This window comes from Acomys minous, assembly GCF_964271855.1.
Source record: "Acomys minous genome assembly, chromosome: 1".
Taxonomy (NCBI): domain Eukaryota; kingdom Metazoa; phylum Chordata; class Mammalia; order Rodentia; family Muridae; genus Acomys; species Acomys minous.
The window spans coordinates 109563522-109591307 of record NC_140483.1 but is presented as its reverse complement, the minus strand read 5'-3'; the positions used below and the strand labels follow the sequence as shown (position 1 = coordinate 109591307).

The window sequence follows — 27786 nt, the reverse complement described above, 5'->3', positions numbered from 1 at the left end:
AAATACAGCATGCACAAATCTCCAGGATATAATAAAGGCAGTCCTAGGAATAGTGGTCATAGCTCGAAGTATCAACATCAGAGATCTCATATTAATAACCTAATGATGCATTTGAAAACCTTAGGAAATAAAACCAAGAAACACCCAAAGAGTAGATAGAATGAAATAATTAAACTCATGTCTGAAATTAAAGAAATACAAACAACAACAAGAAGACATAAAAAAAAACAATGAAATTGAGAGTTGGTTCTTTTAAAAGGTCAACATGATTCACAAACCTTTAGCCAAATTAACCAGAGAAAACAGAGGCCTCAAACTCATTAACACAAAAGTAGAAAGTGAGGAAATTCAGAGGATCGTAAGGTCATACTTTTAAAAAAAAATCTGTGTTCTTGGGTCAGGGAAAGATCACTAGAGAGAGGAATAAAAGTATATGAGCGATATGAAGAGAAAAATAAAAAAAGGATGTGAGCTTCCATTGTTGAGGGGACAAAAAGGGAGCTGAAAGGAAAGACCAACTTTTAAAAGCAAGCACTGACTCAGTTCCAGAGGACCTGAGTTCAATCCCTGGCACCATATTACAGCTTTCAACCATCTCCACTTTTAGGGGTCCAATGTTGTCTCTGGTAATGTTCCACACATGTTGTGCAGTTTACAGGAAAGAAGTGCACATTACAATTAGAGAAGGAAAGTGAGTCAGGTTCTTCTGCACACGTAACACATGCTCTAGGACACTGCATATTTAAAATAGAAAACATATCCCAGAGAAAAGAGGCAGAAAGTCAGTACTAGACTCCTCTGCACATACTGTTTTTACAATTCTACACATAAGGCAAAACCATCTTGATAAAATATGCATGTATCAAAATATAAAAGATATCAGGCTTGGAAAAATGTAATGGAGCTTTTATATTAGGCCATAATAAAATTCAAGCTGGCAGACAATGTCACAACAGGGTCAAATGAAACCTGAGAATAAATAAGTGACCTTTGGTACAGTTCAACTTTAAGCAATTTATATTGTGAAACTCATATGTATTCTACTCTAAATATATAGCAGCCTCAGCTTTAAGAAAATCTGGGCCACAAACCTAAATACAGAGTTCTGGGGAGGAATCCAGGCTGCCTGCAATCTTGCTTACATAAGCACTATTCCATCATTTTTATCAATGTATGAGATGCAGTTAGTGGCTTCAATGTAGCCAGCGGCATGTCCTTTGCCCAGCACGGCATAGAATCTATGAATAGGAGTGAGGGCCATGTATCACTGAGAGAAGAGCTTACTGCTTTTACCAATCTGAAATTGGCATAAAAATGTTAATATGGTGTGATTTACAAAGATAGAGTATTTTCTAAACTATTAGAAAACTTCAAATTCTGTTGAAGGGTTCAAAACTACCAGGATAGATTTGTCCTGCTGTGGGCATTGCCATTTTGCCCATACTTTTCCCTCAGACCCTCATTTCATAGTTCTCTGCTTCACTATACTGTATATGTATGGGTGTCATTAGTAAGGGAAAACACACTTCCTGCAAAGAACTAAATATTTCACAGAACCAAATATTTTTCTTTCGACCAATTTTAACAGAATATACTTAGCTTCTAAGTTAATTAGTAGCTTGACAGACACAGATGTATGCACAGTAAAAAAAAGTACTGAAAAATATATGTAGGAATTAGAAGTTTACATGAGTGAAGACTAAGATAAATGATAAACTGAATTATAAATAAATTAATGAATATACCCTCTTTAAGGTGAAATTGGTTTCTATTTTGTGTCAGGGACGGGTAAGAATGAATGTACTTTATATTTTAAAATACTCATAAAAATATTTCTATTTGTCTTTTTGCATCATTTGGACTGTTTGCTGCACAGAAATATTATCAAGAAAAATGTATGAAATATTACACCTCAGTGCCAACAATTTGTTTTGTTTGTAGCTTTGATACCTTTTTTCCCCTTACAGTACCTTCAGCGCTATGAAAGCTAGGTACAAAGAAAGACGTTTCCCAGTGGGTTTGAGATGTATTTTTCAATGGCGTAAAGCCAAAATGTGTGCTGTCTTCCACGGTGTCTATACCTTGAAGTTACAGTGGATAACAGTGGCAATAGCAACAGTTTGGGTTATTTTGGTGACAAGGCAAGGGATTTCTTGCCTTGTACTACAATTTTTAATTAATAACCCAAATCTTCTAGAAGCATCATTCTTCACCCATGCAAAGTAATTCTGCTCATACTCTTTTTGGGGTGGGGTGTGTACAAGTTTGTTTAGTAACTGATGGATTTCCAAAATGCATTTTCAGATATGAAGATGATCTGACTGTAACATCCGTTACCCCACTGATATGCCTGTTCTGGCTGGCAACAGGGGTACACCCTTCCTCCCTCACCCTTCCAGGCAGCAGTTTTAGAGGCCAAGTCTGTCCTCATTAACATGCCTATCCATAAAATTACTCACCTCATGATTATGGCCATTTTTTCTCTTTACAATTGCCCCAGAAAAATACAACAAATACAAAGAAAGTTTTATAGAATTCAATACAAACACAATTAAAACTATATTTACCTGATTTGTCTTGGGACTTATTTTAACAAAATTTATAATAATACATATATTTAATATATTATGAAGGTTTTACATTTACTAAAAGAAAAAATATAAACTTAAAAAGAAGTCAGAAAAGTTCATAGAAGTCAGCCAAATATTCTTTTTTTAAATTTTTTTATTAATTTATTCTTATTACATCTCAATGGTTATCCCATCCCTTGTATCCTTCCATTCTTAAAGAAATTGTTCTGAGAAACCAAATTGAAATTTGTTATTTGATGTTTTCATTGTGGGAAGAAAAACCTTTTTTAAGAGTTGCAATTTGTACACTTAATGTTCTGTTCAAGAATAACGCTGTTCCCCTCCTCCAGGAGTAAACATGTCTAATGTTGCAATATGGTGACTAATGAATCAAATCCATTCATGCACTCCATGGTCACTTATTGAGCAAAATTCTTGGGACCACATTGTCCACATGTGTCTATTGAATACTATAACAACAGAGGCTTAGCTCCAATGCTAAAAGGTCTGCCCAGCTCCCCTTTTGTTTACCTGTGATAAATAACTAACTCATTCATGTGACACCATTTCTCCTTTGCAAAGCAACTGCTCCACAGCCAGTCTCCTCCTTCCTGGATTCACGGTCTGAATGTTGCCCACCTACCCTACTTATCTAGGCTCCAGTACCAGACACCTGTGACAGCATTCACCACACTTCTCAGCACTGGTACTGCATAAAGTTTGCTCCAGAACTCCAGGAAGCGCATCTGGATCAGTCTCATCACTCATCTGGCTCTCACTCCATCAACTACCCCACCTGACCTTACCAACGTACAGAGGCTGCCTTTTAACTTTGGGTAGGCCACAAATTCCCCAAATTTGTGATTCTTGGGCATCCATCCACCACCCCAACTGATGCCAGCACTGTTTTGAGTCCTGACAACCTGGAGGTAATAACAAACAAGCATCCAAATGACTACTCATGAAAGACAAGCCACTCCCAATAACCTAACTCCAGATGCAAAGATCCCATAGCAAAAACACAAAATGAATTAACAAAGCATTGCATTGCTCCCTGAGGAAAGCAATTCAGGTGATGAACAGGACAATGATTTCAAAACAGAAAATAAAAATATACCCGAGGAACTCAGTGAGGATATGAGCAAATTCCTAGATGATGAACCTAAAATGAAAATAAACAGTTGAATGAAACAATTAAAAATCAAGTTATAAAAATAAAATTAATAAAGATAGTCTCTTTATTAATGAGTCAAAGTAAAATGAAATTTGAAAAGAAAATGTGGAAAAATTAATAACTTAATCAAAGAAATGTTAAATACTAAAAAAAATTCCCAAGAATGAAATATGCAGAAATCTGTGACATTTAAAAAACCAAACCTACAAGTAATAGGTGTAGACAATAAGAAAGAAAGAAAACTTGTCAAAATATTTCTGTCAGACATATTGGGCCAGAAGGCTAAAGAAGATGCTCCAATGTTCTAAAGAGTTTTGGGTGACTTTTCAGGTAGCTAACTGTCTCAGTCATCTTCTCCTTTTGGAAGGAATGTGCTATGCTCCCAGCATACTCAGATAATCAAGTTTATTCCTTATCAAGTCTCTCAGGGAGTTGAAGACCAGGTAGCTTACTTTTACACTGAAGCTTAGTTTTTTAGGGGTTAAGATGTTTCTAGGTATAGATAGATTTTTTAAGTTGATAATGACAAGATGTGGGGGAGATTGATTTACACACAGTATTTTAGACCCACCAAGATAGGAAAGATGTTTTCTTCAAGGCTGTCAAATACATATAGCCAAAATACTATAATGTAACATATATATACTTCCTGATTGTTTCATGGTTCTTCTTGCTACAGGTAGTTTATTGTATATATGTGTAATAATATAAATGTATATGAAAAAATTTAAAAATATAAATTCAAAATATATATATTGCTGCATAAAAAATCTGTCAAAGACACATAAAATATTTTCAACAAAATTATAGAAAAATTTACATATTTAAAAAGCCTACTATGGTATACAGAGCATACAGAGCACACAGAACACCAAATAGACAGGAGCAGAAAAGGAACTTTCCAAGTCACATAATAATCAAAACAACAAATGAATAGAACAAAGAAAGAATACTAAAAGTGGCAAGAGAGAAAGATCAAGTGACTTATAAAACAGGCCTCAGAATAACACCTCTTTCACAATGGAAACCTTGAAAGCCAGTAGCAAATGGACAGAAGTTCTACAGATTCTGTTTTTAGAAGACACACACACAAATGACAAACTACACTACTCTTTCCAGAAAAGCTACCAGTAATAATGAAAGAAGAAAGAAAATATTTCCATGATTAAACTAATTTAAGGAATTTTATGTTCATTAAGCTCTGTAGAAGATAACTTCAATAAAAAATCTCAGACGGAAGAGAAAATTAAACATGCTCAGGAGGGCACAAAGAATAAACAATCCCAGAGTGGATAACCAAATTATGTTTAAGAAAGCAACAATATGACAATAAATTAATGGGAATTAATAAGCACCCAAGAATAATTCTCATTATTAACTGTCTTAATTCCCCCAATAAAAAGACACTAACAGATAGAATTTTTAAAATGAATCTGCTTGAATCTCACTCAGAATGGGAAATAAAATAGATATTGATGGTGGATTACATAGATGTGAAATTTCTTAATAAAATACTTGCAAACTGAATCCAAAAATGCATCAAAAAGATTATCCATTGTGATCAAGTTGACTTCCTCACAGAGATGCAAAGATTGTTAAAACAACTTAAATCAATAAATACTACCCACCACATCAATAAAAGGCAGAAACCACATGCTTATCTAATTCAATACAGAAAATGCAAATAACGAGATGCAACATCTCAGGATAGAACAAACATATCATAATGAAGATGCTATATACATCAAGCTTATAGTCACCTTTATTATCAGAGAAAAATTCAAAGCATTTATACTAAAGTTAAGAATAAGCCAAGAATGTCTATTATCACCATTCCTATTCAATATAATATTTGGTGTCTAAGACAGAGCAAGAAGAGAAAAATAAGGAAATAAAACACAAATCAAAATAGAAGCCAAGTTATCCTCATTTAAAGATACCATGATTCCATACTTAAAACACACAAAGTAGCTGGGCGGTGGTGGCACATACCTTTAATGCCAGCATTTGGGAGGCAGAGGCAGGCAGATCGCTGTGAGTTCGAGGCCAGATCGGTCTACAAAACAAATCCAGGATAGTCAAGTCTACACAGAGAAACGCTGTATCAAACAAACAAACAAACAAACACGCAAAGTCTCCTCCAGAAAAATCCGAGAACTAATAAACACATTCAACAAAGTATCATGATACAAACCTACAGAAATAAATAGCCCTCCCATTTACAAAACACACACACACACACACACACACACACACACACACACACACTGAGAAAAAAGTCAGGCAACTAATCCTATTCACAATAGCCTAAAATGAAATAAATAAAAATCTTGAAATAAATCTAAGAGAGAAAACTGAAATACTTTAAGACATGGAAGAAAGAAAGTAAAGAATATTGAAGATGTAAAGACCGCCCACACTTATTGATTGTTATGATTAATATATGAAATGACTCTCCTATCAAAACAATTTGAAGATTCAATGCAATATTTATCAAAATTCTTGCTCATTCACAGAAATTGAAACAAATAATCTCAAATTTCATTTGAAAGCACAAGAGATCCAGGATAGCCAAAGTAATCATGAATAACAAAAAATAATTCCAGAACTATCACCATCTCCAATATTAAATTATACTACAGAAATATAGTAGTAAAATACCATGTTACTGACATAAAATAGACACGTTGATCAATAGAATATATTAGAAGAACAAGATGGAAGTATATACATATACATAGACCTAGTTTTTGACAAAGAGGCTAATATTACACATTGGAGAAATAATATATTCAACAAATGGTTCTGATTAAACTGAGTAGACACACATAGAAGTTTATCTCGAAGTCTGCAGTAAATTAACTCAAAATGAATCCACAACCTTTAAATAAGACCTGATATTCTGAATCTGAAAAAGGGAAAGTAAAGTGTGAAATATAAGAAGAGAAACATTTAAAATATTCTGAAAAAGAGAAATATATTGAAATTGATTGCCACAAGAAAAGACTTTCTGAACTAGACCATAATTCTGCAGAATTTAAAACCATCAATTAATAAATGAGGCCTCATACACTTAAAAATCTTCAATTTAGCAAAAGATATACCATCAGAAGCAGCCTTCAAAATAGAAAAAAATATCTACCAGCTATATATCTAACAGAGGGTTAGTATCTAGAATAAACTAAACAATCAAAAAATAAAACATCAAGAAAAAAAAACAACAGAGTTAAATGTGGGGCATAGATTATACCAAGTTTTCTGAAACAACCGTAAATATGTTAATCGCCTTTCCACATCAGGAAAATCCCGGAGGTAAAGTTTTGGAGCTGGTGTTAGATATTTTGTAGGTTCTTATTTCTTCCATCCTTCTCCACCCCTTTTCTTCCACCCTGCAAACTCCTAGCACTAGATAAAAGAGGAAACAAAATAGAGATGAAAGGGAAGAGATCCCTGAATAAAGTCAGGGGTCAGGAACAGGAAGCCTTATCATTAGACTACTTTATGCTAATTAGGAACATGGCGTTCCTTGTGGAGACTTTGATTAGATTATTTGTCAGGATATATAATTTCTTCGTGTAATTGTTTCCTCTTTACTCACAACTACTTAACAAACCATGACCAACAGCAACCAACCAACCAACAACCCACATATCAGGGCTATAGCCTTTCTGTATCCCTGAAAAGTTCCCGAATTCCAAATATCAAACAATCTCAGAAACTATCTACAGCTGTCAAAATCATGCCTCTGCTAAAACGTGAAGCAAACCATAGTCAGCTACTGAGAAGTAGCCCATATCCCCACACCTGGGATTAAATGAGAACATATTTTGTGGTTTGAAAGAAAACAAGACTTCAAAGTTGTAGCTTCATCTATGCCTAGTTAGAATGGCCAAGATATATAAACATATATAACAATGACAGTAGTTTGGGCACTGAAATGGAAGAGAGCAGTCATCCATTGCTCTCTTGGAGGCAAACTAGAAAACCAACAACAACAACAACAACAACAGACACTGTGGAAGCCAGGGCTGACAATCCTCCACAAGTTGGAAATAGGTTGATGACATGATCCAGCTATCCCATTTGTGGTGGTTTGAATAATCCCACCTGAAGCCCCCTCCACACTTAGGCTTGTGTATTTGAGTGTTTGAATAATTGGTCTCCAGTTGATGGAGCTGTACGGAGAGACTGAAGAGTTGTGGCCTCATTAGAGGAACCATGTCACTGGAGACCGGATTTGAACATTTAGAGACTTGTGTAAATCTTCAGTTCACTCTCTCTGCTTCATGCTTTGGCAACGAGGATGAGCTGTAAGCATTCTGATTCAACTAACATGCCTGTCATTTGCTATCACGCCTTCCTGTCATGACATACTAATCCCTATGTAACCCTGAGCCCGAGTAAACTCTTTACTCTACAAATTGCCTTGGTCATGGTGCTTTATCACAGCAACAGAAAAGTAACTAAGTTAATAATTGGTACGAGGATCACAGTATTGATTCCTGTGACTGACTTGATCCTATTGTTTTGGAGAAGATTGGAAAAGGAATTTGGAAATTTATGCTTGAAGTCATTGAGTACCCAGAGCTTAATGAGCCATGGGAATTTTGAAGATAAGAATTCTGAGAGCAGCCGGGAGGTGGTGGCGCATGCCTTTATTCCCAGCACTTGAGAGGCAGAGGCAGGCTGATCTCTGTGAGTTCGAGGCCAACCTGGTCTACAAAGTGAGTCCAGACAGACAAGGCTACACAGAGAAACCTTGTCTCAGAAAAAAAAACAAGGATTCTAAGAGCAATATACATGATGGAGGCCTGCCTTATGATATATCAAAAATTTGAGAGTCCTACAAAGACTGTATTTGTATTTAATTTGATACTTTGAAAGAAAAGGTTGACTTCTCATTATCTGGGTCTAAAGAATCAACTAATACAAGACCAGCACCACTGAGATGAAATCTTCGCCTTACTGGGACAGTCAGTGCTGACTACATGGTGGCAGAAAAATCAGCTGTGACCAGAACCACTGAGGGAAAAATGTTCCAGAAAGTGTTTCCTCAGGGTCAGCTCCGAACAGCTGTGGTCCAGAAGGATACCAAGACCGCATCTCATGCTGGTAGGCAAACTTGGTAATGTGTAAAAGTTGCCCACGTAATAGTTATTTTGAAGGCACAGAAAGGTCATGGAGGGCAGCTAAAGGTTGGTGCTAGAAAACACCAGGGGAGACCATGGGTAGAGGTTGAGCCTCAGTTGTAGTGTAAACCTTAGAGCTGATGGTATCATGAAGAAAGGCTGAGGCTTGGTGCTAGGAAACATGTTTATAGCCCATGAAAAGAAGCTAGGATGAGTCACGGGGTAAAGTGCAGGCTCATTGTCAGTGGAGACTCTAGATATCGCAGATGTTAGGACCATGGATTGTCCATCAAGGGCAGTGGCAACTGTTTCTTGGTATTAGCTGGAACCTACCTGACAAACTAGGTGTGATGTAGATGTTGGAGTTAGAAAAGTGGTATTGCCCAATTCACTTGCAGACTATAAGAGAGTGAGTTAATTGAGATGATGGACACTGGTTTATGTGGCTGTTGGAGTTTGGTTTTGCCTTTATTTCGCTGGAATTGTGCCCTGGTTTCTTCCCTTTTTCAATAAGAAATATGCAACTTTTCTTTTTTACAGAAGTTGTTAGTTAAGAGACTTTAGACTTTTAGGGAGACTGAACTTTTACTGAATATGAATATTTTAAAGAGCCACAACCTTTAAAGTGTCTGAATCTTGTATTTTTATGTGCTTTTCAAGTTTAATATCTATTGCTTTATCCACTGTATAATAACTTACTGTGAACTTAAGTTGTCATTTGCTATAAATTCTCAGATTTGCATTTGCATCTGGTAAACTAAAAACACTCTTTTGAACGAGTCTCTAATTTTCTAACATATTTGAGGAAAATATGGATATGAAATTCTATAAGACTTTGGATTTGATCTTTTCTTTTTTTCACCTTTCTGTGCAAATTTATTTTTATTTTTATTTTTTTTTAATTTATTTTATTTTTAATTTTTTTATTAATTTATTCTTGTTACATCTCAATGGTTATCCCATCCCTTGTATCCTTCCATTCTTCCCTCCCTCCCATTTTCCCCTTATTCCCCTCCCCTATGACTGTTCCTGAGAGGGATTTCCTCCCCCTGTATATGCTCATAGGATTTTTTCAAACATAATATTTCTATTGATTATTTTAGAATCTTTTAAAGATGGTGAAAATGTTCAAATTATGCTGTTTTATATTTTTTCCTTTTTTTCCTTTTTTTATTAATTTATTCTTGTTACATCTCAATGGTCTGTTTTATATTTTTATATTAATGTTAATGTCACATATTGGGAACAAACAAGAAAGGAAAGTTTATTGCTTGATAGTGCTATGTTTGTGTGAGAAGATGATGATGACTTGACTGTTTGGGTTAGTTGGATTTTTTGTTTGTTTGTTTGATGTTTTGTTTTGTTTTGTCAACTTGATATATGTAAGAAGAGGGACTCTCAATTGAGTAAATGCCTTTATCAGATTTCCCTTTGGAAAACTCTGTCTGGCATTTTCTTTTTTGATTGATGATTGATATGGGAGGGCCCATCCTACTGTGAGTTATTATTCCTGGACATTTTGTCCTAGGTTGTATAAGAAAGCAGGCTGAGCAAGCCATGTGGACAAAATAAGTATGCAGAGTTCTTCCATTACCTCTGCGTCAGTTCCTGCCTCCATATTCTTGCCTGTGTTCCTGCCCTGATTTCCTTTTCTGATAAGCTGTAAACTGGAGTAAATCCTTTCCTGCTCAAGTTGTTTGTGGTCACAATGTCCTACAAAAGCAGCAGAAAACAAACCAAGGTATCACTTGGGAATACAGGCACAAGATTTTCTATCCTACCATGGAGATATCTGCTCATCCATGTCCATTGCTGCCCTTTTCACAGCAGCCAGGAAATAAAAACAGCCTAGATGTCTATCAACTGATAGATGGATAATAAAAATGTGTATTTATACAAGGTATTATTATTATTATTAAGATATTTTAAAACTTAGTTATGAAATCTGTGGATAAATGGATGGAGCTGGAAAAATTTTCAGAGTGAGGTAGCTGAGAAAACCATATAGCTCATATATACTATCATTTTGTGAATAGCAGCTTAGAATCTACAGTTGTCTTGTACGTTTGAAATATTTAAATAAGGGTAAGGAAATTAGTAAGGATCCATGTAGGGGCTTTCAAGGAAAGACAGACAGAATACAGTGATATAAAAGGGGAAAAGAGGAATAATGAAACAGAAAGGGTTAAATTGGGGTGAGACATGGGAGGGTAAGGTAAAGGGAATATGGGAACATATAACTCATACTAAAGGCCTTTTGGAAAACTCATATGGAATCCTACCACTGTGGGATGCACATTTCTCAAAAATATGCATATATATCAATGCATATACATATATAAACAGAGTTTAATGAAGTTACCCTACATTATGGGAACAATACTCCAATTAGACACTGTAGACACTGTATGCTGGAAAGTAAAAATTCCAGTGGCAAGAATGGATTATCTCTTTGTTAGTTGCTGGCTAATGGGATTCCATAGAGCCCCAAGCAGGTCTGGCTGTTGTCAATGCTGTTGGTTATAGAACTATAGAACTTGAAGATAAGTCTTTATTGCTGATAACATCACATAATAGATTTATTAGGGATGGAGAAATCAAGCTGATACTCATCTGAAGTTTCATCCCTACCGACTGGATAATATAGTGCAGGAATTTACCATTGATATGACAGAAAGGGAAAGTAAACATCGGTATTAACCAAGCAATGAATCCTACAAGATATAACAACTGTCCTCCTGAAAATATATGATCACTGGTACAATAGTGACACTAACATTAAGGGGATAACCAACCACTATCCCACTGCCTAGGAGACCCGCTGCATGATATTGAGCCTATTCCCAGCAGTGTTAATGGAGACAAGAATCTATGTCTAAACAGGTCATAAGTCTAGTAGAGAACCTTAAAGTATTATTTTGTTAAAAGTACATGATAGTAAAATTATTTCTAGTGACATATTTCTATATCCACAAATCAGTATGTCCCACAACCCACATTAAAGAAGCTTCTTCCAGTAGATTGCAATTAACAAACAGACCCTCAACTGCTTAATATGTAGAGACTATGAGACTTCAGAATCTTGTCCCTAAATGGCACCCTTCTCCACAGTTCTCACTGAACTTAGTGGAAAAGAAGTGGAAAGATTGTAAGAGACAGAATGGAAAAATCTCTATAAAGGAAGCAGTTTTTCTCTGTATATAACTGGACAGTTACAAATGTGAACTCACAGTGATTATGAGAGTACCTACCATTCCTGCACAACTAAAACTAGACAAAACCCCAGCATGGAGTGGGATAGTCATGAAAGCATCCAGCCAGCTGAGTGTCTATTGATGAAAGAGGAAATGTTGGGTATCTTTAATGGCATGAGCCCTGATAGGTAGACCACACCCTAGATCAAGTGCCACTCCAGAGAACGCTTGGGCAACAACTGTATTCCACAGGCATAGTTGGGGGATAAGAAGGCAAAGTTGGGTAGAAAATTGAGGGTTCAAAGTGTGGATATCTGGGGTGTTGAAGAGTGAATAATGATCAAATTACATTATATAAAATTCTCAAATAATAAGATAATAAAAAAATTACATAAAACACCATAAAATTGTAAGCTTAACTGAAAAGACTTGATAAAAAAGGAAAAAAGAGGAAGATCAAAAATATGTAATAGCTTTCAGGTACTGCACATACTCATTTCTAAAGTAATGACTAGCACACTGTAATATATTTTTATGGTATACTAAAATAATCTTTTGTTGATTTTTGAATATTATATAAAACAAAAAAAAGTGTTCACGTGGATTTTCTAGATAAATATATGCAATAGCAGAGGCCAAGCTGATGGCTCAGCAGCATCACTTGAAGTCTCAGTAAGCATGGTGACCACCTGTAATCTCAATGTTCAGAAAGTAGTTAGAGAGGATCCCTGAAGCAAGCTGGCTATCCAAAGCAACTGTATCAGCAAGATCTAAGTTCAAGTGTAAGACATTGCCTCAGACAGTGCCTAAAGTAGAAAATGATCAAGGAAGATAGTGGCACTAGCCTCAGATCTCCATATACACATGCACAAATGTGCACCTGCCACACACATGAAAACACACATATACACATGCCCCATAATATTTCTTAGAAAAAAAGTGAACTTTTTTTTTAATCAAATATATACAATTAGTTATGACAAGAAGTGGTTCTCAGACCACAGTATATAGTGGAACAATATGATGCCTCAAAACTATCAGCAAAATGCTGACAACACTCAGGCTGTAGAACTTCCTGTAAGAGTGTTTTCATGGGGAAGATAGCAGACATGTGCCCACGTACTGTTGACACAAAGGTAAAGTGAGCATCGTTATTATACAGGATTCATTTTCTTCCTTTTTATTTTACATGTGTATGAATTTTGCCTGCATTTATGTCTATGCAGCAAGTGAATGAGGTGCCTACAACTGCCAGAAAATCAGGTGCCAGATAACCAAATTGAAGTTGTGATTTGCCATATGGGTACTGGAAATTAAACCCAGGTCTTCTGGTAGATCAGCCAGTGCTCTTGACCATGGCACCATCTCTCTTATTCTGTGGAAAATGCAAAACTCCATGGAGCTCACTGTTAAACAAGAAAATGGCAAATAAATCAAATAGTAGCTGTAAATGGGACCTATGTGCCATCTCACAATCAGCCTTTGTTATTTGCATGCAAGCCATACAAACTGGAGGTGCACAGGAGTCAAAGAGGGAGAACTGGGTAACCTAACATATCAAATTATCATTTGACTTAAATTGTGATAATTAACAAGTAGTTGAAGCACAGACTGAAAATTGAATCTCCATAAGAGGTAAGCTGTAGAGGAGAAAAACAAAAAAATTAAAGATACTTGAAAAATATCCAAAATAAGAATGTACATGTGAGAAAATGCCTTAAATGCCTATTTAATTTTCTGCCTGTGGATATGTACTTAATTAGCAACTGGAACTACATACAATATGCATTTAAGCAATGCATATGGGTAAACCTTAGCACACTTCTCTTCAAATCCTATTTTAAAAATCCAATATATCATTCTGATTAATCAGCTATAGGGCAGAACAGGTGATTTTATTTACTGAAATAAGCTTAGGTGTAACTTAAGAAGCAAAGCACTCCCTGGGCTGCCTTGTGTGGCCTCAGTGGAAGAGATTGCACTTAGTCCTGATGTGACTGGATGTGCCGTTGCAGGTTGGTAGGGGAAGGGTTAACCTTTTCTAAGGAGAAGGGGAAGAGAGAAAGGGGAAAGAGGTGGGTGGGATGAGGCAGCATTGGGACTAAAAATTAATTAATTAATTAATTAAAACACACACAAAGAATCCCCTGCAGACAGAATGCATAGAATCCAAGTTTTTTGCCCCACGCCCCAATATTAAAAGTGCTAAGGATTCTGGTCCATTTTTTGCTTTTAAGCCTTAAAAATATTTGCCAGTAGCTTCATTTTCTATCCAGGAGCTGAGCAGCAGCCGGCCATGATGACACAGCAGAGTGTCCTCCTGACCCCAGTGTACCCAAGGCTCACCCAGCATCCTCTGCATCATCTGGCAAATCTCCAAGATCAACATAAGAACAAAATTTTATTTTGATTTTTGGCAAAGTGTCTGAGCTAAAACAATAACTTGAGGGTAAACACAGTAAAATTCACCACCCCCAGTATACTCCCTGGGGTCTGGGTCCTGGCTAGACTCTAGCAATAAGCAGACACCTGGAAGCTGACTCAATTCTAACTACTAGTGCCAAGTAAGCAAGCAGCTTTCATTTAGGTGTTTTTCAGAAAGAAAATGACCAAATCATCTTTATTCCCTCTAAATACATTAGCACAATGTTTAAATACATACACAGACAGCTCCTTTTGGAAAAAATCCATCAATTACAGCTGTAAAATAGAGTTTTTCTCCTCAGAGGTTCTTTAGGGAAAATGTCAATTTCATGCTATTATCTAGTCTTTTAATTAAAAGTAATCAACAAAACTTGATTAAAGTGAAATGAAATATTTTAATTACATCAATGTTTGAGATATATTAATCAATCCTTGAATTCAAAATGTGTACTTTAACAACACTGTACACGTTTGGTTTGAACAATTAACTGCAAATCAACATTGGGTAGGCTCTGCAAGGTTCTTCTAAACTTTCCCAATTTCCCAAAAGATTCAGACATCTGCTGGGAATAAAACACTAATGTGTATCTTTCATTTATGTTTTAAATAACAATAAATGGTAATTTTCTTGTCCTTTAAACAGATATATAATGTAACTATCTTTTTAAATGCCAGAGTTGTAATTACAATGCCATTAAACTGACAATATTGTGTATCTACTACTAAACTTAATCCCAAAAAATTTTCATCATGCCAGGAAATCAATAATCTTCCACAAACAACCACATCCCATTCTCCCATCCTTCCAACACAGGAAAGACATAAATTTATACCTACTCTCCCTGGATTCATCTGTTCCTAGTACAGAATACAAATGGGCTTTGCAACATGTGGTCCTTGGTGACTTGCTTCTTTCACTCAGCATACTGCTGCTAAGGTTTATAACTACTGTAACATGTATCAACTCTTTGCATTTTCATGGTTTTGTTTTATATATATATATATATATATATATATATATATATATATAGAGAGAGAGAGAGAGAGAGAGAGAGAGAGAGAGGGACATACATATATATATTATATGGTTGATGTACTACATCTGCTTATACAGCATATATTAATGGACATTGGTTTGTTGCAATGGCTGCTATGACTAATGCTGTTACAATCATTTGCATAAGGTTTTGTACACGTTTTATGTGGTTGCATTTTTAAATTTTTTGGATATATAATCAGGAGTGAAATATATGAACTGTATTGTATGTTTATTATACAAGCTATGCACAGTTCTACCTAATTTGTGGGCAATATTGTAATTCTTAATCTAAATAATTTACATTCCACAATATTGGTAGTTAGATAGCCCTGAAGAGAAGTTTCTCCTAATATTTTAAGTAGAATATAAATAAATCCATAGCAATAACATACAAGGAAATATAACATATATTCAGATCTCAAACTAGGAAAGTAGCAGAGACAGAGAGGAGGGCGAGAGAAAGACTGTGTAGGCTTAACAGAGCTGACATTGTAGTTCTGGGTTTAAAGGAGGAAGAAACGATCTGAAATTGAGCCTTTTAAATACACCCTTTGTCATATATCACTTTGCGACAACTGTGTAACCTTATGCAATGTGCCAGAAGCTTTCTCATAGCTTCCAGACAGCATTCAGTGACAGAAGCTTTAACGGTGACTAACCGCATCTAAGGATGGAGAAGCCAAGCACAGGCTGAGCCTGATGTAAGATGATGCCAAGTTGGAAACAGCTATAGCCCATAAAACCTAGATTTTATCCCCACAGATGGCCCTGCATTAAGGACCTTGTTACCTTTGCCATGCACTTGCTTTGAACTCAGTGAGTGCTCTTCCTATAAAACATTGCCCTGGCCCCTGCTTTTGTCCCAGAAAGCTTGCTTAAATAGCCTACATTGATACTTGCAAAATTACTTTACAAATCATAAGCTTGACTGAAAAAAATCATTGTTCAACTTGGAGAAGAGGTGTGGTGTTCAGTGGAGAGGGAGGCCAAGACTGTATGTTCATAAGAAGTAAAGGATTTTTTAGAATTCCGGTACACTGCGAGGACTTAACACAGAAGTCTTGGGACCTGCTAGCTTTTAAGAGACATGTCTTTTTCTTCGAAGAGCTTGCCAGAAATTGCAGAAGATCCAGGCTGGCTAGCTACTTAGTGGAAGTGCGAAGCAGGAAGTATCAAAAATACTTGATGGGGTGTAACACCAAGTGCCCCCTGACTAATGACCAGCAAAGCCCTGCTAGGTGTGAAGAATTTCCCTGTGGCAGGAGCACGTGGCCCAGTCTCTTCTTGTGACAGATTCAGAAGCAGACAAAGCAGGTCTGACATATAAGCTCAGGCACCCTTCAAAGGCCTGCTCCTAGTAGGAACTACTGCCACCAGTCAGGCCCCATCTGAAAGCCTCCAGAGTCTTCATGAAGAGCCACCAGCTTAAATCAAAGTGTGAGGCTATGGACCATGCTCCAGACTCAAGCCATGACGAAGTCCTTCCTACTGCTGTGTTTGGGTAAGGTTTCGCTTGTCTTGCTCTGTTGCTTAAATCTGCTTGGAATTTAAGACTTGGCCCTCAGTCTTTGGTACTGGTAGGAGGTGACGGACCTTTTGAGAGGTGGAGCTTAGCGGCAGAAAGTAAGTCATAGGAGGTATGCCCTGGAAGAGCTTTATGGGATGCCCAACTCCCTTCTCCGTTTTGTTTATTTGTTGCTTTGGTTTGGTTTGGTTTGGTTTGGTTTTTGGCCCCTATAAGGCCAGATAATTCTATGGGGTGACAAGTGTTCTTGGTGTGAGTCCATGTGATGCTCAGCTCAACAGGCAAAATGACAGTGGACTGAAACTTGTGCAACGGAATCATAGCAGACCTTTCCTCTACCTAAGGTGATTTGTCTCCACAATTTTTTTTAATTGCAATTGGAAGCTGATGCACACACTTGATTCTCCTAACCTCCTTCTGCTTGCATTCCTATTCCTGCATCATCCCTGCCCAGTCTGAGATTGATGAGTTCAGTAGTGCACGTTAACATCTGTGAATCTCCTTCATCCCAAGTCCTGTTCTTACTGCTGAGACAAGTCTCCTGAAAAGAACACTATGGCTCAGCCAGGGAGCTCCGACGCTTTCAAAGTGGCTAGACAATGTCACTCAGTCACCTGAAATAAATCTGCCTGCCATTGGTATGAGGGATAATTTTGGGTCCATATCTACAAAGCTCTAATAAAACAGAACGGAAGGCATTTCATAAGCAGCAGGGGCAGGTATCAAGGGCTTGCCAAGTGTGTTCTCTGCTGTCTTGTATGATATTTAGGGGCAGAGAAAGCAAAGCTCCGTTTATTGGCACCAAGGACAATATTTGAGATTGTTCGTGAGAAGCAGTACGTTGTGATATCTGCATTATGAGCTGGCTTCTTTCAGATAAGGCTCAGCATTCGAGTTTATTTATTTTTGCTAAAAAGCCAAGAGTTTTTCCCTCAAGCTTTCACAACAGCTAAAAGAGGCATATCTGGGAATAAGGCCTACAGAGGGAAATCCTTAGGTGACAATAAGGAAAACCACTGTGGATTAACAGGAAAGGGTAAGGGTTATTGGCGCATATGGGGGCTCCTGGCACTTCATCATTTCATGGATTTAAGAGCCTGGGGAAACTGACACTGAAACCATTTCAGATATGATAACATTTGAGCTTAAAACCTGTACTAGGAATACAGCTGAGAAAAGAACTCAGATTCTTTCCTCCAAACACTAACTCTAGGAGCCAGGCAACTGATCATTTCAGCACAAATGGCAGGAATCAAGAACAGAAGCAAGGCACAGAGCTCGATACACGGACAGACACAGCCAGCACTCAACAACAAAGATGTGAGGAGAATGTGCACATGCTTTGGGCTGCCCAGGGGAAGGCCTTGCTGCTTCAGCCCAGGGGATGATTGAAAGCTCCCGCTAGCTATGGTTATCGAAGCAGTAGAATGGCTCTTGGGACACAGCTGAGAACAAAGCACAGCAGGCCTTCATTAACAGTCTATTTATAGATTTGGCCACCAATAATAGATAAACAAAGAAAAACTGAACCCACTTTGAGCACATGTGGACATTTTTGTCATTGCCTTATAAACAGTAAAGTACAATTATTTACCAGCTGTGCTGGCTAGTTTTACATCCATTTGACACAAGCTCCAGTGATCTGGAAAGAAGGAAGCCTCAATTGGACTAGTAATCCCATAAGTTCTATAAGAAAGCAGGCTGTGCAAGCCGAGAGGAGCAAGCCCATAAGCAGTACATCTCCACGGACTCCTCATTATCAGCTACTGGCTCCAGGTTCCTATCCCATTTGGATTCCTGTCCTAACTTCCTTCAATGATAGACTACAAGGTGGAAACGTAAGCCAAATAAACTCTTCTTCCCCATCTTTCTTTTGCCCATGGTCAGAAGTATTGGCATCCGGTGAGGTGTAAGGGCATCTTAGGCTGATGTCAAGTATTTAAGAAGGTATCATGGCTGTGTGCAAACACAACACTTTGTGTAAGAAAGAGACGGGCCATCAGTGGTATCAGTATCTGAGTGTGCCCCATTCTACAGCCCTGCTGCAGCTCTGTGTATTCTGTACAGTGACTAGACAGCAAAGGTCATTCCAGATCTTTGGGAACTTGCATTCTCCTTGGGGAGGTACAGATAAAAGTAAGCAGTGTTTAGCGTTGCTATTGTACAAAGTAATAATAAGTGCAAAGAAGAATATAAAGCCACCGTATGGGAGTGGTGTGTCGTGCTGTGGCCGGGCAGTGAAACTCAGTTTCAGCAGTGATGCTGATTACTGGTGTCTGTATAGGTGGCATTGAAGGCGACCTGAGAAGAGGGAAGGTGAGAGCCATGTAGATGTGTCAGAGTGAAGTGTCAAATGTGTGGTGATAGTAAATTCAAAGTGCCATATAGAGACACTTCCTGCTATGCAGGAAGGACATAGGGTTCTGAACAAAAGTGTGTCCAAAAAGCAGGGATAGGCAGTCAAACTCATTAGAGGCCATGCCAGAAGCTGTCTTCTCTGGGAGATGCAAAGGTACCAAATGGTAGGAAAGGGTGGCTGAGGACCTAGACAGGAAAGACACCAAGCCTCTAGCCAGGAGGATGCAGTAATGACCAGGCTCAGGCTGATTAGGATGTGGGGGATATGAGCAGTGAGCTACATGTGCATTCTGCTAGAGCTAAGGATGAGCTGATCTCTCCATGGAACAAAAGGAGATGAAGGAAACATAGAAAAAAAAAGATTTCAGTCGACAAAAACAAATTGAAAAAGTGCAAGTAAAAACTTTCAAGGGAAACATTTAGAAATCCAATCTTAAGGTTTTGAGTTATCTCACAGGACAGCTGAAAAAAAAAAAAAACGACTACCGGTATATGTCTGCACCTCATTTGAGGTGACAACAAAATTCCATGGCCACAAAAGTGGAAGGAATGTCTTCCCTTCGAATATTAAGTCCTGGGACGTCACAAGACTTCAGGATCAACGTGCTCCACACTAAATGAACTACCATGATAACTGGAGAATAACTAGAGAGATTATAGGAAAACAAAAAAGAACCTCTGCTGGTTTTTTTATTGTCCATATTTTTCTTTTCATTTTTTTTTTACATTTTCCTAATGCTATTTTTCCCCAACATAATATTTTCCATAATAATTTGGGAAGTTCATGCTAGCCACCCCAACCATACTTGCTTCCCATTGCTCCCAAGTCAACACTCCTATCCTTTTGCCCTTCCCACAACTCTCTCACCACCAAAAAAACACAGTCAAACTTAGTGTCCAGTCCCTTAAAGAAAACTGAATCTTGCCCCATTCCCCACCCCACATACCTCCATCAGAAGCTATAAACTGGGAAGAGCTACACTTCAACATCACTATTTTAAATTGTTTTGTTTTGTTTCAAGACAGGGTTTCCCTGTGTAGCCTTGGCTGTCCTGGACTCGCTTTGGAGATCCACCTGCCTCTGCCTCTTTGAGTGCTGGGATTAAAGGCGTGCACCACCACACCTGGATATTTTAATTTGTAAAGATTCTGTCTGGACTGTTTCTTTTTTTCTCTTTTCTTTCACTGCAGGGCAAGGTGGGGCAAATAAATGTTTTTCTTCAAAACGTGTGTGAGCACGCTATCGCTTGCATGAAAACGTGTGTGAGCGCACTATCGCTTGCATGAAAACGTGTGTGAGCGCGCTATTGCTTGCATGAAAACGTGTGTGAGCACGCTATCGCTTGCATGAAAACGTGTGTGAGCACGCTATCGCTTACATGAAAACGTGTGTGAGCACGCTATGGCTTGCATGAAAACGTGTGTGAGCACGCTATCGCTTGCATGAAAACGTGTGTGAGCATGCTATCGCTTGCATGAAAACGTGTGTGAGCACGCTATCGCTTGCATGAAAACGTGTGTGAGCATGCTATCGCTTGCACGGACGTCAGAGGACAATATTGCGGAGCTGATTCTATGTCTTCATTGTTGCCTGGGTTCCAAGAGCCAAACATAGGCACACGTCCTTATCCGCTAAGGGATTTCAGCAGGCCAGCACCGTTTTTCAAACCAAATGCTTTTTGACAAGTATATTTTAACACTTAATCCAGAGAGATGATTCTTTATTTTCAAGCTTGTTTTTATTTTCAAGATCTGGAGTGACAGGAAATCCTCTACAGAACGCAATATGAGTTTCCTAGTGATAAAAATTGTAAAAAGGAAATGTAGAAGGGCGAACGCACACAGGCCAGAGTGTTCGCTCTTTACAAGTGTGCTTCAACAAGTATTACAGAGGGAAAAGAGCGACATGTTGCTGCCTCTTCAACTTTTCTTTTTTCTTTTTATTAGTTTATTCTTCTTACATCTCAATGGTTATCCCATCCCTTGTATCCTCCCATTCTTCCCTCCCTCCCATTTTCCCCTTATTCCCCTCCCCTAAGACTGTGACTGAGGGGGACCTCCTCCCCCTGTATATGCTCATAGGGTATTAGGTCTCTTCTTGATAGCCTGCTGTCCTTCCTCTGAGTGCCATCAGGCCTCCCCATCCATGGGACATGGTCAAATATGGGGCACCAGAGTTCGTGTGCAAGTCAGACCCCACTCTCCACTCAACTGTGAAGAATGTCCTGTGCATTGGATAGATCTGGGTAGGGGTTCGAAGTTTACTGCACGTATTGTCCTTGGCTGGTGCCATAGTTTGAGCAGGACCCATGGGCCCAGATTTGCCCTTCATAACCTTCTTGTAGGTTTCTAGGACCCTCTGGATTCTTCTATTTCCCCATTCTCCCATGTTTCTCTCACCTAGAGCCCCAATAGGATGTCACAAAACTCAAATCCAAGTGGATTAAAGACTTCAACATAAAACCAGAGACACTAAATCAGAAGAAAAAGTGGGGAAGAGCCTGGAACATATTGGCACAGGAGACAACTTCCTGAACAGAACACCAACAGCCCAGGCCTTAAGGTCAACAATTAATAAATGGGACCTCATGAGGCTGAGAAGCTTCTGTAAGGCAGGAGACACTGTCAACAGAAGGAAGCAACAGCCTACAGACTGGGAAAAGATCTTCACCAATCCTACATCTGGGTCTTCATCTTAATTCCATTGATCAACTATGTGATTTGAATTCAGGGATAATCATACCTCCAGAAGTTTTTTTATTGTTCAGGATTGTCTTAGCTATCCTGGGCTTATTGTTTTTCCCTATGAAGTTGAATGTTGGTCTTTCAGGGTCTGTAATATAATTGTGTTGGAATTTGATGGGAAATGCACTTAATTTGCAGATTGCTTTTGGTAAAATGGCCATTCTGCTGTGTTAATCCTACTGATCTATGACCATAGGAGACCTTTGCATCTTCTTCAGTTTCTTTCTTCAGAGACTTGAAATTCTTGTCATACCGGCCTTTTACTTGCTTGGTTAGAGTTACATCAAGATATTTTATATTATTTGTAGCTACTGTGAAGGATGTTAGTTCCCTGATTTCTTTCTCAGACTGTTTGTTGTTTGTATATAGGATGGCTACTGATATTTTGAGTAATTTTGTATCCAGACACGTCACTGAAATATTTACCTGATTCTACTAGGAATTCCCTAGTAGAATTTCAGGTGTTACTTATGTATACTATCGTAGCGTTTTCCAATAGTGATACTTTGACGTCTTCCTTTCCGATTTGTATCCCCTTGATCTTCATTAGTTCTCTTATTGTTCTGCCAATAAGTATAGCCTATGTATATATAGTTTAAATAATAAATTTCAAGCACTATGTTGAATAGATATGGAGAGCATGGACAGCCTTGTCTTATCCCTGATTTTAGTGCAATTGCTTTAAGTTTCTCACCATCTAATTTGATGCTGGCTATTGGCTTGTTGTTTATTGCCTTTGTTATATTTACATATGTGCCTTGTATACCTGATCTCTCCAAGACTTTGAACATGAAGAGGTGTTAAAATTTGTCAAAGGCTTCTTCAGGATCTAATAAGATGGTCATATGGATTTTTTTCTTTCAGTTTGCTTATATGGTGGATTACATTGATAGATTTTTGCATGCTGAACCATGCTTGCATCCCTGGGATGAAGCCTAGCTGATCGTGGTGAATGATGTATTTAATGTATTCTTAGATTTGGTTAGCAAATATTTTATGGAGCATTTTTGCATCAATGTTCTTGAAAGGAATTGGTCTGAAATTCTCTTTCTTTGTTGAGTCTTTGTATGGTTTAGGTATGAAGGTGACTATGGTCTCACAAAATGAATTTGAAAATAATCCTTCTGTTCCTATTTTCTGAAATGGTTTGAGGAGAATTTGTATTAGCTTTTCCTTGAAAGTCTGGTAGAATTATGTGTTAAAGCCATCTGACTTTGGGCTTTGTGAGGTGGGAGGGCGGAGGAGGGGAGGATTTTTTGTGACTGCTTCTATAATTTCTTAGGTACTATAGACTTATTTAAATTGTTTAGCTGATCTTGACTTAGCCTTAGTAAGTGGTATCTATCAAGAAAATCATCCATTTTTTTAGATTTTTCAGTTTTGTGGAGTATAGGTTTTTGAAGTAAAACCTAGTGATTCTTTGGGTTTCTTCAGTGTCTGTTGTAATGTTCCCATTTCACTTCTGATTTTATTTTGGTCTTCTTTCTCTGCCTTTTAGTTATTTTGAACAAGGGTTTGTATATCTTGTTGGTTTTCTCAAAGAACCAATTCTTTGCTTCATTGATTCTTTGTGTATTGTTCTCTTTGTTTCCATGTTATTGATTTTATTCCCATGTTTGATTATTTCTTGCCTATTTGTGTACTGCTCTAGGGTGTGTTTGCTCCTTTTTGTTTTAAAGCTTTCAGGTGTGCTGTTTAGTCACTAGTGTGAGAGGTCAATAACTTCTTTCTGAAGGCATTAAGGGCTATAAACTTTACTCTGAGCATCTAAATAAAGAATTCTCAACAGAAGAATATCTAAGGGTCAGGAATTACTTAAAGAAATGTCCAACATCTTTAGTAATCAGGGAAAGGCAAATAAAAATTACTGCAAAATTCTATTTTACACCTGTAAGAATAGCTAAAATCAAAAACAAAAGTGACAGCTCATGTTGGTGAGGATGTGGAACAAGAAAAACTCTGCTCCAATTCTGGTGGGAGTGCAAACTTGAAGAGCCACTTTAGGAATCAGCATAGCAGTTTTTTCAGAAAATTTGGAATCAATCTACCTCAAGACCCAGCTATACCACTCCTGGGCATATACCCAAACTGTGCTCCACTTTACCACAAGGACACTTGCTCCAATATGATCATAAAAGCTTTACTCACAGTAGTCAAAAATTGGAAACAACTTAGATACCTCTCAATTGAAGAATGGATAAAGAAAATGTAGTATGATTATACAATGGAGCATTACTCAGCTATTAAAAACAATGACATCGTGAAATTGACAGACAAATAGATGGAACCAGAAAGTATCATCCTGAGTGAGGTAACTCAGACCCAGAAAGACAAACATGGTATGTGCTCACTTATAATAGGATATTAGTTATAAAGTAAAGGATCACTATGCTACAATGCAGAGACCTAAAGAAGCTATGTAGCAAGGAGGGCCCGGGGGAAGGGGTAGATGCGTGAATCTCACTGAGATGGGGGGAAAGAATAGGCATTGAGGATGGATGAATGGAGGGAACTGGATTGGGGATGGGAACAGGGAGGGATCAGGTTGGGGAGGAAAGGGTGAGAGAGTACTGGGAGAAACAACTGGAATTGTGAGCCATCTCTGGGACTACCTGGCAACCTAAGACAATGGAAACTCCCAGGAATCTGTGAGGAATCCTAGCAAAAGGGAATATGGAACCTGAACAGATCATCTCCTTTGTCCCAATGAAGAGATTGGACTACCAATCCAACTACAAAACCTTCAACTTATAATTTATCCTGTCTAGAAGATGTGCTGGGGTAAAAATGGCACAGAAAAGTGGGGGAGTGGCCAACCATTGACTGGTCCAGCTTGAAAACCATGCCATGCAAGGAAGCCTACCCTTGACACTGCCTGGAGGGACAGAAACCAGAGGCTAGATAGCCCAGAGGCCTAGGATAGAACTAAACACAAATGCAAACAAGATGATGCATAATTTCTAATGATATTCTGCTATATTGATAGATTGGTATCTAGCCCAATTTTCATCAGAGAGGCTTTACCTAGCAACTGATGAAAACAGATGCAGAGACCCACAGCCATACATTAGGTGCAGTTTGAGGAATTCTGCTGAAGAGGAGTAGGAAGGATTGTGGGAGCCAGAGGGGTCAACCAAAAGAAAACCCTCAGAATCACCTAACCTAGGTTCATAGAGCCTCAGAGATTAACCACCAACCAGGGAGCCTGCATGGGACTAATGCATTGCACATGCGTTATACTTGTTGTGCAGTTTGGTCTTCATATGGGACTCCTAACAGTGGGAGCAGAGGCTCTCTCTGACCCAGATGCCTGCTTTGGGAACCCTTTTCTCCTACTGGGTTGCCTCATCCAGCCTTAACAGGAAGGATGCTCCTAGTCCTACTGCAACTTTATATGCCAGGGCTGGGTGATATCTATGGAAAGCCTCTCTTTCTGAAGAGAAAGGAGTAATGGATAGGTCTGGGAGAAGAGGAGAGGTGGGGGAGAGGGGCTAGGGGTAGGGAAGGGGAGGGGAAACTGAAGTCAGGATGTAAAATAAATAAACAGATGAGTACAGAGCAGAAAAGAAAAGAAAGAGAATCTTGTCGATATTTTATGTTCAGCAGCCAGACAGTTAAAAAGTGCCTTTCTGTGCATCTTAATTATGCTAAGAGAAAGTATATAATGTGTATATAAATTATTTAAATATGGACACAAATACACATATAAAACAAACACTAAAGATAGGTAGCAAGATCAGGAGTGATCAGTGACTATGCTAGGACATGGATCTACCATGTTGACAGAAGAAAAGAGAACTAGATATAACTGAATTTCCTCACATTTTCTCATGTATGAAAGTGCACAGGTTCTCAGTAAGATCACATGCACTCCTTACCCTGTAGTTGTCTTCATTCTCCTCAACAAAAGCCCAGAGAAATCAGCATCCTTACCTTCATGGTGGCAAAGACTCTTCACCTAGGAGCTTTGGTTTTGTTAAAAGCCACAGATGTGAAGTTATGTGAATGGAATCATATGCACACATACATGTATGTGCACATACACGCACACAGTCACACACACATATGCATGCAATAACTAGTGGGATTTTTTTTTCAGGAATCCAGTGATTTCCAACATGAAAATATTATGCGTGGGCATTTTTGCAGAAAAAAAATCACTTTATTTTCAACTCCCCAGCGTGTAGTTGAGCGCTGGCCAGGGAAGTGAGTAAATGCAAAGCAATAATGTAAACATCACCAGCTGCATTTATATAAGTCAGGCTGAACTATTTCTATGGGGCTTATACTCACTAAGAATATATTTTTAAAATTATACCTTGTATTATGTGTGTAAATTAATGGCTAAAGAAGTAAACAAAATGTAACTGTTCTTAAGGGGCTTATGACTAGATGAAACCCTCTTTTACCCTACCAGGGATGAAAAACTGTTGAGATCAGGGGAAATTTCTACTTAGAATTCAAGCTTTCTGGTGATGGTGAGCACTTCGTAGCAAGAGGCCAGTAATCTAAAGGCTAACAGGCTTCACGTTAAGCATTCTTCAAATCCATGTATACAATCCTATATAATTAAATAGTTGTTTTCAATCTGTATTTGAACCAATAAAATTTTCTTAATCAAAAAAAATACACCAAGGGGCTGAAGAGATGGCACAGCAGATAAGAGGAGTGGATGCTTCTTCCACAGGACCTCGGCTCAGTTCCAGAGGCCATACGGTGGCTCACAACCATCTGTAACTCCACTTCTAGGAGATCTCATACCCTCATCTGGCCTCCATTGGGTACCATGCGCACTCACGTGGTGCAGAGATACAAAATAAAAAGTTTTAAATACATCAAATTCTAAAAAGTAAATTACACAAAATCACTAAAGATTATTGTGATAGGCTAGGTCACTGTAGTCCAGTGCTGGGTCACTCTTAACACTTCCTCAATTTGGACTCTCTGTTTCATTTCTAAATGTCCTTTGTTTTTCTAGATTCTTAGAATGGGAACTGTGGGATGTTCAAAGTCTGTTCCTGTACTGAAATACTGCTGTACCTAGGGCAGAGGAATATAGTACAACAGTACGGGAAGGAAGGAAAAGAAAGAATACAGGAATTCTCCTTTCAGATTCCTTTGTTCTTTGCAGATGTAATCAAGTAGAATTCACATAATGTTCCAGCCACAATGTGGATAATATCAGGAGCCAGGAGGCTGAAGCAAGAATACTGAGCACTGGAGGCCAGCCTGGGGTATGTAGTAAGACCCTGTCTCCGTAAAACAAAAAATAAAATAAAATAAAATAAAATAAAATAAAATAAAATAAAATAAAATAAAGAAATGAAAACACACATATACCCTAATGACCACCAGTTAAAATGCTGCAATTTGTTTCTTTTAGAGTGGCCATCTAAATGCATTTCAACAATTCAGAAAGAAGCTCAGATCAGTCAGATCAGTACCCATTGGGAGCTGACTTTCACACTTCTCCTGAATGTTGCCAAGCTCTCATTTTTCAGTGTCTGTGTGATGAAGTCCTGGGTAAATACCTATTGTTGATATGAGTGTGGCCACATCAAGGATCCCAATGCGTTAGACCCATGAGAATGGAAATGCCTGAGTTTTCAGACTACTGTTGGTGCATCT

At 38.1% G+C, this 27786-nt stretch overlaps 1 protein-coding gene across 3 annotated transcripts in view; it reads right to left on the bottom strand.

The window, feature by feature from the left end:
* SNTG1 (syntrophin gamma 1) overlaps positions 1–27786 on the bottom strand; it is a 707225-nt gene that overhangs the window by 607773 nt on the left and 71666 nt on the right. The gene's annotated exons all lie outside the window — the stretch shown is intronic.